Here is a 13,849-nt window from a genome sequence, read left to right as displayed (position 1 = left end):
GATTCTACTTGATTTATGGCTGATGTAAAACTGATGTTTCTACTGTCACGGATTGGTCAGGCTCTCACGATCCCCACTCACGAAGATCACCATCACCTGACTTCTAATGAGCACACAGCTGCATCACATTCACGAGCACCAGATAAAAGCACAGCACTCCAGTCGCTCATTGTCCGGGCTCGTCTCGACGAAAGCGGACAACTGAGCGACCACTCAGCGTAGTCATCCTCAGCTAAAACAAACGCTTTACTTACCTGTTCTCTTTGTATTCCTCCTAGTCTTCCTGGTCCACCCGAATCGTCCTGTCTTCCAGTCCTTCCAAGTCTGTGTCATCCTCTGTCAGCTGTATCTGGTGTGTGCTGTCCATCCTCGTGTATTCCTGTTACCCAGCCACGGAGGAAAAGACCCCAACATCATTCCTGATCCTCCTGGCTATCCTTCATGTGCTCCTTGTTGTCATTTAATAAACACCCTAACGTTTCCTTACCTCTGTCTCCTGTCCGCTTCATAACAGAAGCCCGGACCAATAACGACGACAACATGAGCACCCCCGATCACTTTCAAGAGCTGGTGGACCAGTTGAAGCGGATTCTACAGCCACCAGCTCCACTTTCCAACGCACCACCAGCACCGAGCACTTCCGCCTCCACAGTTTCTTCTTCGGCCCTTCCTTCCAGTCCCATGGCCCGACCAGCGCCCTACTCAGGCGGAGCGGGGGAGTGCAATGGTTTTCTGTTACAATGTTCCCTCATATTCGAAATGCAACCTTCTCTATATCCCACAGATAAGTCAAAGATCGCCTACATCGTATCACTACTCTCTGGGCCTGCACTTAAATGGGCTGAGACGATCTGGAACCAAGCCGGGCCGGTCATGAATTCCATCACTACCTTCACGGAGTATTTCAAAGAGGTGTTTGGACGTTCTGATGGGGAAGTAGCCGCTGGAGAGCAGCTGTATCATCTAAAGCAAGGTACTCTATCTACACAGGAATATGCTCTCCGGTTTCGCACTCTAGCAGCTGCAAGTGGATGGAATGAGAGATCGTTGTTGACCACGTACCGGCTCGGCTTGGAACCCACTCTCCGAATCCAGCTGGCCACATTAGATGATACTATGGGTCTGGAGAGATTCATCCAACATTCTCTCCGATGTTCCGATCGTCTCCGTTCCTATCAACAGGACACCATCACCCCCTCGTCTGCACTCCTCCAATCGCCTGAGTCAACAGCCTCTCCAGAACCAGAACCCATGATAATAGAGTCTGGAAGACTGACATCAGCGGAACGACAGAGGAGGCTGACCCGGGGTCTGTGTCTATACTGCGGTGTCAGTGGACACACCCGTATGGAGTGTCCCCTTCGTCCCATTCGGACTTCAGTGAGTGTATTCAGTACGAATATTGAACAATGTAAACCACTTACTACCACCGTACAAATAACTACTGCCTCTATTTCTCTCCTTGTCACAGCCCTCATCGACTCCGGGTCAGCAGGGAACTTCATCTCCCAATCCCTCTGTCGTCAACTCCACCTACGTACTGAGGCGTCCTCGCATATATACCAGATACAACCGATAACCCAGTGCACTCGATCTTCGACCCGTATCCATCGACAATGCGAAGACATCCTTCTTCAAGTGGGGTTGTTACATCAAGAGAGGATTCAATTTCTGGTTCTGGAGGGTGCAAATATGGACATCATTCTAGGGCGCCCGTGGCTGGTGAAGCACGATCCCATCATCTCTTGGGGCACAGGAGAGATAAAGAAATGGGGATCTGGATGTACACCTACCTGTTTTCCAAATCTCCCTCTTCAAGGTCGGAACCCCATTTCTTTGTTTACAACATCGGTCGAGAGTCCTCCTGAGAAGCAGTCTATCCACATTCCTAAGGAGTACAGCTCCTTTCATGATGTCTTCTGCCCCAAGAGAGCTTCCCAGCTACCGCCGCATCGGCCATGGGACTGCGCGATCGACCTAGTTCCAGATGCCCAGTTGCCAAGAGGTAGGATCTACCCGCTCTCGCTTCCAGAGAATCAGGCAATGGAAGATTACATAAGGGAGGCTCTGAGTCAGGGGTACATACGTCACTCAAAATCACCAGCCGCCTCAAGCTTCTTCTTTGTGGCCAAGAAGGACGGAGGGCTGCGTCCATGCATCGACTACAGGGTCCTAAATAACGGTACAGTAAAATACCGATATCCCCTTCCTCTGGTACCAGCCGCTTTGGAACAGCTCCGAGAAGCTAAAGTCTTCACTAAATTGGACCTCCGCAGCGCGTATAATCTGATAAGAATACGTGAGGGGGACCAATGGAAGACAGCATTCGTGACCCCTACTGGCCACTATGAATATGAGGTCATGCCTTACGGTCTGGTCAACGCCCCCTCCGTATTCCAAAACTTCATTCATGAAGTCCTCCGGGAGTTTCTTCACCACTTTGTAATAGTGTACATAGATGACATCCTCATTTACTCCCGGAGTGAGGCCGAACATCGCCAACACGTTGCGGAGGTCCTACACACATTGAGAGAACATCACCTCTACCTCAAAGCGGAGAAATGCTCATTCCACCAGAAGTCGATTCATTTCTTGGGATACATCATGACCAAACCGGTATACGTATGGATGGGAAGAAAATTGAGGCTGTTCTATCCTGGTCAGAACCCACTTCCATTAAGGAGCTCCAGAGGTTTCTTGGGTTTGCTAACTTTTATAGACGGTTTATCAAGGACTACAGCAGGATTACATCACCTCTCACTAATCTCCTCAAGGGTAAACCCAAAGGACTGGAGTGGACCAAAGAAGCAGCCGCAGCCTTCCGCCTTCTTAAGAAGGAGTTCACAAGGGCCCCACTCCTGACTCATCCTGACCCAAATCTTCCTTTCGTGGTGGAAGTGGACGCATCCACCACCGGCGTCGGGGCAGTATTATCCCAACATCATGATACACCGCCCCGACTGCATCCCTGTGCCTATTTCTCTCGGAAGTTGAGCCCGGCGGAGCAGAATTACAGCATAGGAGACAGGGAGCTTCTAGCAATCAAGCTAGCCTTGGAGGAGTGGCGTCACTGGTTGGAGGGAGCCAAACATCCGTTCCAGGTGATCACAGATCACAAAAACCTCCAATATATCAAAGAGGCCAAGAGACTATGTCCACGTCAAGCCAGATGGTCACTTTTCTTCTCACGTTTTGATTTCTCCATTTCCTATCGTCCAGGACCCAAGAATCTAAGAGCAGACGCTCTCTCTCGTTTACACGAGCATCACGATCATGAAGAACTCCCAACGAAGATTCTTCCCGAACACATCTCCATTTGTCCGATCACCTGGAACGCTCCTCCAGTCGTTGCCACTCCGGAAGCCCCTGCTCCGCCGGGATGCCCTCCTCATCGGCAGTTCATACCACCTGAACACCGGGTAGATCTGATCCACTCCTTACATACCTCGCTAGGCACTGGACATCCAGGGATCAACAATACTCTCTCGCTAGTATCCCAACGATTCTGGTGGCCAAACATGGCAAGGGATGTGAGGCAATATGTTCAGGGCTGTAAGGACTGTGCCCAATCCAAGAGCCCACGTCATCTACCCGCTGGAAAGCTCCATCCCTTGCCGATTCCGAACCGTCCCTGGTCACACCTAGGAGTGGACTTTATCACTGACCTCCCCTCGTCAGAAGGTAATACCTGTATTCTAGTCATCGTAGATAGATTCTCAAAGTTTGTCAAACTAATCCCTCTGAAAGGTCTTCCCACAGCCTTTGAAACAGCCGACAATATCTTTAATCAAGTCTTCAGGTCATTTGGTATTCCAGAAGATATTGTGTCGGACAGAGGTCCACAGTTCATCTCACGTCTATGGAAAGCCTTCTTCAAGCTCCTAGGTGTGGCCGTCAGCCTCTCTTCTGGATATCATCCCCAAACCAACGGGCAGACAGAGAGGAAGATTCAGGAGGTGGGACGGTTCCTGAGGACCTTCTGCAGTGGTCACCAGAGCTCCTGGAGCCAGTATTTGGGCTGGGCAGAATATGCCCAAAATTCACTGCGGCAACCCTCCACCGGACTCACGCCATTCCAGTGCGTCCTGGGCTTCCAACCACCGCTCTTTCCCTGGGATGGCGAACCATCTGATGTCCCCGCAGTGGATCACTGGTTCCGGGAGAGCGAGAGAGTCTGGGACGAGGCTCATCAACATCTGCAGAGGGCAGTCCGTCGAAGCAAGGTAACCGCCGATAGAAGAAGGTCTGAAGAACCCAGATACACACCCGGACAAAAGGTGTGGCTATCCACCCGGGACATACGCATGCGACTGCCCTCTCGCAAGTTAAGTCCCCGATTTGTTGGTCCCTTCACCATCGTGGAACAGGTTAACCCCGTCACCTACAAACTACAATTACCCTCTCACTACCGTATTCACCCTACATTCCACGTATCACTCCTGAAACCCTATCACGATCCTGTTCTTCCCTCCACAGAGCCTGACCACGAAGAGGAACCCCCTCCTCCACTGCTCCTAGAAGAAGGAGCCGTCTACGCAGTGAAGGAGATCTTGCGTTCCCGACGTCGTGGTGGCCAGTTGGAGTACCTGGTGGACTGGGAAGGGTACGGCCCCGAAGAAAGGACATGGGTTCCCAGAGCTGATATTCTCGATCCTAGTCTCATGGTGGAGTTTCATGAGAGCCACCCTGAGTTCCCAGCGCCTAGAGGCAGAGGGAGACCACCACGGCGTCGGAGGTGTCGGCCCTCAGGAGCGGGCCCTGGGGAGGGGGGTACTGTCACGGATTGGTCAGGCTCTCACGATCCCCACTCACGAAGATCACCATCACCTGACTTCTAATGAGCACACAGCTGCATCACATTCACGAGCACCAGATAAAAGCACAGCACTCCAGTCGCTCATTGTCCGGGCTCGTCTCGACGAAAGCGGACAACTGAGCGACCACTCAGCGTAGTCATCCTCAGCTAAAACAAACGCTTTACTTACCTGTTCTCTTTGTATTCCTCCTAGTCTTCCTGGTCCACCCGAATCGTCCTGTCTTCCAGTCCTTCCAAGTCTGTGTCATCCTCTGTCAGCTGTATCTGGTGTGTGCTGTCCATCCTCGTGTATTCCTGTTACCCAGCCACGGAGGAAAAGACCCCAACATCATTCCTGATCCTCCTGGCTATCCTTCATGTGCTCCTTGTTGTCATTTAATAAACACCCTAACGTTTCCTTACCTCTGTCTCCTGTCCGCTTCATAACATCTACAGAGTGTCGAGATCCTGAAGTGCTGGTGTTTCGAAACACTGCACCAAGGCATGATCCGAAACATCCAGGTTGCATGTCTAAGGTGATTCAAAATACCCGGGTCATGTGACTAAAGTGTTTTGAAACACCAGGTCACGTGACTAAAGCGATTCAAAGCATCAACTCACAGGGTCAGGAAAAAGCTCTATCTCATGAAGCATAGTGGAACTTGCGTGTGCACAGAGTAATTGTGCTGCAAATGGCCTGAGCTCAAATCCCGACTTGTGTAAATACTCTGAAATTATGACTTGATGTATTTTAATAATGTACTTTTTTTATGAGCAAAACAAGACATATTTATTCACAAAGTGTTCATTCGGATGTCAGACCAATGTTAAACAAAACACGTTACAAAAAAAGAGCATTTAAAAACGTATAAAAAATGTCTATAGCCACATCACCCTGGATTCGAACCCATTATTTGCATGATAGTCTGGACCGCTCACCGCTACACTTAATCACTTGAAACCTCATCTCTACAATGTTGGGTTTAATACCTCAATCTGCTCAACTGTTTCTTTGCTGTAGCTGTTCCAGAAAAAAATACATAAAAATTACCACAAGGAGTCACTATAAAGACTGGTTTCAAAACGTCTTGACGCTTTGACACATTTGCTTTGACTGTTTCAGTGTTTCATGAACCTATCACTAGTCAAAACAGGGAAAGACAGGAGCATGCAGGTAATCCAAATCGTAATCAGTCATAGGCGACTGGTCAGGACAGGTGGCAAAACAAAATAAATAATTAACAAAGCAAGGGTCAAAACCTCAGCTAGACCAGGCAAGGAAAATGCTTCGGTAATGCAAAAGTGTGTGTGTGTGTGAGTGTGTGGGTGTGTGTGTGTGTGAGTATATATATTCTTGGTAATCAGTCCATCATGAGCTTCCAGCTGTGTGTGTGTGTGTGTAATCAGGGGGAATTAGGAACAGGTGTGTGAGTTCAAAGGCTTCTGAGATTAGTAGTCCATATAGTGGCAGATATGTAGTTCTCCAGCGATCTGCAAATGCTAGATGACTGCTGATCGTGACATTCATTTTATCAAAGAGGTTTTGTAAACTTTTATATAAAAATAGCATTAAAAAGTGACACTTTTTAATGTATGATTTCTTTTTTTTTTTAGATTTGTATGACAAGTAAGCAAGCAAGAAAAAAATAGGTCATACTTTATTTTGATGGTCCATTTGTTGAATATAAGTTACATTGCATCTACATGCCAACTAATTCTCATTAAATTATAAGTATACTGTTAGGATGGGGTTAGGGTTGGGGTTAGGGTTAGTGTAAGTTGACATGTACTTACTAAGTTTCTTACAGTCAGTTAAACGTTTGTTGAAGGAGCAGTATCAACAGATAATAAGCAGACTACTAATATTCAAATGAACCATCAAAATAAAGTGTTACCAAAAAATATAATGAAAAAAATTATAATAACAGTACAAAGCCTTCGACTTCAAACCACAGATTATACAAAAACAATACATGATTCATATAATAACTGTAAGTGGCAATTCATACATATAGGCACATGTCAAAACTCAAAATGAAATAAATTAAATAAAAAGAAGAAGAAAATGAATGTGCTATAACAACATTAGCACTCATCTAGAAAGTGTAGACTAAAAGTGCAAAAATGTTCAACATTTGATCTACAGAAATTGCTTACCATGCTCTAAGATGGGCAGCCAGATTTTAGGCAATTTAATCACTAAACCTTGAAGACTAAGTTCTAATTTAACTAAAAACAAGGCAGCATCACAACGTTTTGATGTTATTTGAGCAGAGGTTCATACTTTGCTGAACTACTGACAATGAAAAACAAGCCTTCCTGCTTGCATGACTGCACCTTAAGATAAAGAAACATGACTGATGAGCTGCTGAACGCTTGAAAATCACTTTGCTTTTTCAGCAAGACACACACAAACTGAAGGGTGACCATGCTTTTCACCTGGATAGATCCATTACTATTCACTGCAGTTTTGTAAACAGACAGAGCACCAATCACTCAGAACCCCACCATAGTCTGGTACTGTGGTAAATGGGACATGGCGCATGACCTTTTCCTGACCCAGAACCTCAGGTAATGACACACATGGTTTTTTGTGCCTTTAGCAACTGTGACAATCTGCAGGAAAAAAAATGTGTTTTGTTCACAGTTCTGTTGAGCTTGCATTACTTGCATTTATTATTGAAAATTTAAAATGGATATTATGTCTAATTATTTAAAAAATATATGCATTTAGCACGAGCTGAATCTAGACTGATCTGCAAGTAGAGAATTTATAATTAACAATTCAAAAGCAACACGGCAACTTTAAGAAATATATATATTTTGTAATTTTTTGTTGTTATGGACAGTTTACCCAAAACTAAAAACTCTGTGATGACTTACTTTTCACAAACCTGTTTGACTTTATTTCTGTTCGACGCAAAAGAAGATATTTTGAAAAATGTTGGAAACCTGAACCATCGACTTCCATAGTATTTTATAATTTTTCAAATGATGTCAATAGATACCAGTTTCTAACATTCTTCAAAATATCTTTTGTTATCTTGTGTTCAAAAAATAATTTGACTTCTAGATTATCATTTGCTTTCAGAAGTGGCTTATATGAAATGCAAAGGCCTCTAGATTACGCTTATTTTACCAAAATAAAATATAATCATGCCTTGATTTTCAATAAGGACAGTAAGGTCTGACTTTGCTTAGACAAAAGTCATATCACTTAACAGAAATAATGTACAGTATAGAATATAAAGTCATGGTGCAGTGGAAAAATAATTAATATTGTGTAGGACTGCATCCATACATCTCTGCAATGACTCAAATAATTTATTAATAAGTCATCTGGAATGGCAAAGAAAGTGTTCTTGCAGGACTCCCAGAGTTCATCAAGGTCCTTTGGATTCATCTTCAATGCCGCTTCCTCCGTCTACTCCAGACATGCTCAATAATGTTCATGTCTGGTGACTGGGCTGGCCAATAATGGAGCAACATGACCTTCTTTGATTTTAGGAACTTTGATGTGGAGGCTGAAGTATGATAAGGAGCGCTATCCTGCTGAAGAATTTCTCTTGTGGTTTGTAATGTAATGGGCAGCACAAATGTCTAGATACCTCAAGCTGTTGATGTTGCCATCCACTTTGCAGATCTCTCGGATGTCCCCATACTGAATGTCACCCCAAACCTTGACGTTTCCATCACCAAACTTGACTGATTTCTGTGAGAATCTTGGGTACTTGTGAATTCCAAAAGGTCTTCAGTCTGCAGTATTTGTAATGATTGGGGAGCAGTTCAACACATAACTCATCAGAAAAATATACCTTCTGCCACTTTTCTTCAACTAGAAGTTGACAAGTTATAATTTGCTGCTTGAACAATTGTTGCTTACAACTGGGATTGGCGACATTTGTCAGGTACTTATATCACTTATTTTGTGATTTCACCAATCAAAGAATATTCTAGATTGCATTAAATCATATGAAATTAGAAAAAAAAAAAACAACAGTAAAAAAATCAACTATTTATAATCTGGTTTTGATTTTTCTGATTTCCTGCTATAAAAAATGTGAACTTATTTTTGCAGAAAGGTCTAACATGGAGTAGATTTTCTGTTTAACAGGACTTAGATTCATTTATTTAAATGTAGTTTTCCCTGTGTCTTGGCTCATATACTCCATCACTGGCATTTACCTCTTTACTTTACCATTATTTAAAGATGCCTCCCACAGAGATGGGCACATTATACCACTTCCGAACTTCCGAGTTTATTTAATCAAGCTACCGATGGCATGATAACTTCATCCAGATTTTCAAGCTGAGTTAAATCTTACACAGATTTACCACACAGAATGACCTTCATGTTAATGCAATCTATTATAGTCCTTTAAATATTTTTGTAACATGACATAAAGTGAGCAGTTGCAGGCCTGCGTTTATTGTCAAACTATAAACCTAACATTAAAATTTATAGCAATTCCAATTATTGTAAGGTAAAAATTATTATGCATTCTACCTTAAATAGAGGTTTCCACGCAATGAGGAAAAACGGAATTTATCCTGCAGACAACATGACCTTTTCAGAAGAGCCATTTACATTTAACAGTTAACCTTTATAACTAACATTTTAACATTTATATAACGAGTTAACATTTGTAATGAGCTCTTTGTTTTCTATAACCGTTAAACTTTCAGTGCTTATGCTTTGTATTTTAAGGTCAAATTTATACTCAAATACAGTCATTAGAGGTGCATTTATAACCCATAATTAAATTATCTCTATTGTACAGTACATAAAAACAATAATAGGCCTACATACCATAGAGCACATCAAACAATGAAGCTGAAATGTTTTACTGAAACTGCTATATCAGCAACATACCTTATGATCTAAAAAACATCAACAAAACCTTTTAACCTTTTTAACTAAAAAAAATTTTTTAATTAACAAAATGGCAGCTTCCTAATAAAAGAACACATGTGCTAACATAATTAACAAACAGGTCACTGTCACATCCAACCCAGGCTCATTGGAAATATGTTCTCAGGACTATATTTTTGAGAACCGACAAATATGTACCCTGGACTATGTTGTCTTGCAGTTTTTGTTTTCAAAAATTTACTAGTGGCTCTCGTTTACATTTTTGACATTCTCAAATGCGTTACTGGACCATAAATCCACCAGATGCCGCTATGGACATTTGTGTGAATATTAATATCTTTCTATGGTGTATCTGTGAGAGAGGCCTTGTCATTGTGCATAACATATCAGCTTGATATGGACTGACCCACACACCCCCTTTCCCAAACACAACCAATAATGTTTTCAAAAACAAACAACAAAAGAAAAAACACTGCAGCTTTCGTGTTTCTACTGTGACCTCACGCTGCTTGTTTTGGGTTTCATTTTACCTGGTTTGTGAAACTGTCCTTCAACAAACTCAAACCCCAGTCCCGCTCTGCTTCACATCCCAAGATAAAACAGTGCGCAATAGGGATGTCCCGATCAGGTTTTTTTGCCCTCGAGTCTGAGTCATTTGATTTTGTGTCTCTGCCGATACCAAAACCCAATCTGATACTTCTATAATACATAAAAAAGAATAAAGAAGAGTGAAGAAACAGATCCAGGATGTTCCTTATGTTTTATTTAATTCACCTTATTTTAACATTCAACAACTCTGTTAACAAACAGAACACTTCTGTGAGGTAGCTTGAACAATCAAGTAATAAATAACATCAATTCTTCACTTTTGGACTGCAAATTATATTTAGTGCAACAGTAAATATAAGAAAAATCTAATATAAAATCAAATAGCACCTCAACTTAAAATACTCGGCAGGCAATCCCAAGTTTACAAATCTCACAGTTAGCTATGGAAATGTTGTCGTCATCAACTTTATAATGCCTACAGGCCGCAGACATACTCGCAATTTCTACTTCAAGCTGATTCCGTGTTCTACTTTGCCGCATTTAACCAATAGCTTCTCTGTAACAAAGTGATGTCATACGTTGCTGTTTCTGTGTGAAGTGAAGAAATAGGTCTAACTCTGTGCCACCGCATAACTATAGTTCCCCTTCGGATGGGGAACTCCAATGCTATGTGGAAACTTCCACTATGGGATTTCGTCAGAATCCAATCATCTGAAAGAGTATAAAAACGGGCCAATGAAATGCCAATGAGTTGGCAGCGTCAGCGTGCACAGCTGGCGTCAATGACAATCAGTCATGCTATAAAGACACAGCCAGTGCCATGCTCGACATCCTTTCGCTTTCAGAGCCTTTCACGAAGCTTCTGAGAGAGTCTTTGAGGGTATCTCCAACCTGTGTCTACAGAGAGAGATCGAGAAGCAGCTTCTCCCGGTCCAGAGCGCTTATACGCAGTGGCAGATGGTCGAGCTGGGTATTTCTCCCTTGCCTGGCGTCCTTTGGGTCCGGTCCTCCAAGAGGGGTTTGTATATAGGAAAAAAGCTTTCCTAAAAGAGCAACACGGTCGTGCAGCGCGTCTTTTTCAAGACGTCACTCCGACCGTGCGTTTCTGGATGCGGTGGTTTCCTATCCCCGGATGATGGGCACGAGCACAGCGTTTCATGTCTGGGGGTCCAGCATGTTAATGCGGTGCTCGCGGGCAGTGCATGCCATCACTGATGTCATGTCTGTTGCGCAGTTAAGATCGCGGCTCGCTCTTGCAAAAGAGCCACCCACCCCAGTTGTCCCCCGCACTGCGGTTGGCACTCGGGCAGATCTGAGGGTTTCAGTGAGAGTAAATCCGCCGCCCCCGGGCCGCGGACCTCTCGCTCCTCCACGCGCTCCATCCAAGCTTCAGGTGAAGAGAAGTGCTCCGTCCTTGGATGGTCGCTCTCTCACCTGATGACACCGGGGGTCAGATGTCCATCGCTGCATCGGAGGATGGGCTGTCATTGTCTGATGAGGATGCGAGCCCGCTCGCTCCCTCCCTCCGGGGTGGAGAGCGCGGTGTTAGCATCTAAAAAGCAGACATGATGGCCGTGCTTTCTCGGGCTGCTTCGGCCGTGGGTCTGGTGATGGTTTATCCCCCAGCCCCGCGGCCGGACCGACTAGATGGGTGTATGTGGAGGATATAAGGAGGCAAGACCTTCAAAGCCTCCCGTCCCCTTCTTCCCGGAAGTGCACAGTAAACTCACGTGGTCCTGAGGGCACTTTTTTCTGCCCGATCTGCGTGCGCTTCCATCCTCACCATCCTTGGAGGTTGGGCTGTCAAGGTCTGACGAGGATTCGAACCCGCTCGCTCCCTCCGGGACTTTGAGCGCGGCGTCGAATCCAGAAGCAGACTTTGCGGCTGTGCTTCCCCAGGCTGCTTCGGCCGTGGCTCTGGAGATGGTTTATCCCCCAGCCCCGCGGCCGGACCGATTAGAGGGGTGTGATGTGGAGGATGAAGGCGAGACCTTCTAAGCCTCCCCATCCCCTTCTTCCTGGATGGGCACAGTAGGCTCACGCAGTGTGCTGCGTGCGCCTTCCCCCTCACCATGCACGCTATGGCCACCTACCAGCGCTACCAAGCGCAGGCGCTGGCCCGGCTGCGCGAGGATGGTTCTGACCCAGGACTGAGCATGCGCTCCGCACCGCAACCGACTATGCTCTTACAAAAAAATAATAAAAAAATCGGCTGTGTGTGCCCTGGGAAGGACGATGATCACATCCGTGATCCAGGAATGCCACCTCAGGCTAAACCTGGTGATGTGCGTGACGTTGACAAAGTTCGCTTTCTTAACTCACCCATATCCCAGGCTGGCCGGTTCGGCGACACTGGCGGTGAATTCGCCCAGGAATTCACGCCGGTGATAGAGCAGTCGGAGGCGATGGGCGAGGTCTCTATCGGCGGGATTGTATGACCGCTCCCCCCCGCCGAGCCATCCACATCCACTGCTTTTTCGCCGAGGACGCCCGCCCGCAGCTTTGCTTCGCCGCCCCCGCCTGCGCCTCCGGCCACGCGGCTGCGCCGAGCATCGCGCCGGCAACCAGCGTCCCCCGCCCAGGGCGCCGCTAAGTTCGGTAAAACGGACCGCAAAGCGTCCCTGAGGCGGGCCATCTGGGGAGGAGGGAATTTGCTCTTTCCCCGCTGGAGGGCGGGGCACGTTATTTAAAGGCGTTTAAAAAAAAAAAAAAAAAACGCCATCAAAATCCTCAGTGAAAGAGCACTTTTCCCCTCCTCCGGATGTGACAGCCCGAACACTGCCAGTCTGGGACGCTATGCCTTCCAGCTTGCAGGATCGGTGCATTTCGCCAATGGCTCATGGAGCACAAGAGAACGGTCTCCTTTCTCTCCACTCCCAGCCCCTCTCCTGGAATTTGAGTGCGAGACGAGAACATCTCCTCTCCTGCTCTCCTGTGGGACCCCAGCGCTCCCCGGATGAGCCCACTCACTCCACGCTGCCCCGCCGCTGGCACGTCAGCGATCGTGCGGGTGGGACCATTTGCGGGGGCTCTGCCTGCCTGGTTAGCGCGGGCCAGCCCATCGCAATGGCTCATCCATACGACCAGACTCGGCTATGCGATTCAGTTCGCAAAACAGCCTCCCAGGTTCACGGGCGACCAGGGTCAGTCCTGCGTCCACCCCTGTCTTGCGAGAGGAGATTGCTGTCCTCCTGGCGAAGGATGCAATCGAGCCGGCCCTCCAGCCGAGATGGAGCGCGGGTTTTACAGCCCGCACTTCATCGTGCCCCCCCCCAAAAAAAAAAGCGGTGGGCTAGGGCCAATCCTATATCTGCACATTTTGAACCGCTGCCTTCACAGGCTGCGCTTCGGAATGCTTACGCAGATGCGCATCACGCGATGCGTTCGTCCTCAGGATTGGTTTGCAGCAATAGATCTGAAGGATGCGTATTTTCATATCTCCACACTTCCACCCCACCGGCAGTTTCTGCGGTTTGCGTTTGAAGGTCGAGCGTGGCAGTACAAGGTCCTCCCCTTCGGGCTCTCTCTGTCTCTGCGAGTTTTCACCAAGCTCGCGGAGGGTGCCCTCGCGCCCCTTCGGCTCGCCGGCATCCGCACGCTCAATTATTTCGATGACTGGCTGATTTTTAGCC

General features: G+C 46.4%; 1 protein-coding gene across 1 annotated transcript in view; it reads right to left on the bottom strand.

Moving 5' to 3' along the window:
* The window catches only part of arhgef3 (Rho guanine nucleotide exchange factor (GEF) 3), a 175,578-nt gene that overhangs the window by 126,302 nt on the left and 35,427 nt on the right, over window positions 1-13,849 (bottom strand). The window lies entirely within an intron of this gene.

Source organism: Danio aesculapii, chromosome 22 (assembly GCF_903798145.1).
Source record: "Danio aesculapii chromosome 22, fDanAes4.1, whole genome shotgun sequence".
In the NCBI taxonomy this organism is placed as follows: domain Eukaryota; kingdom Metazoa; phylum Chordata; class Actinopteri; order Cypriniformes; family Danionidae; genus Danio; species Danio aesculapii.
This window is presented reverse-complemented; position numbering and strand designations above follow the sequence as displayed.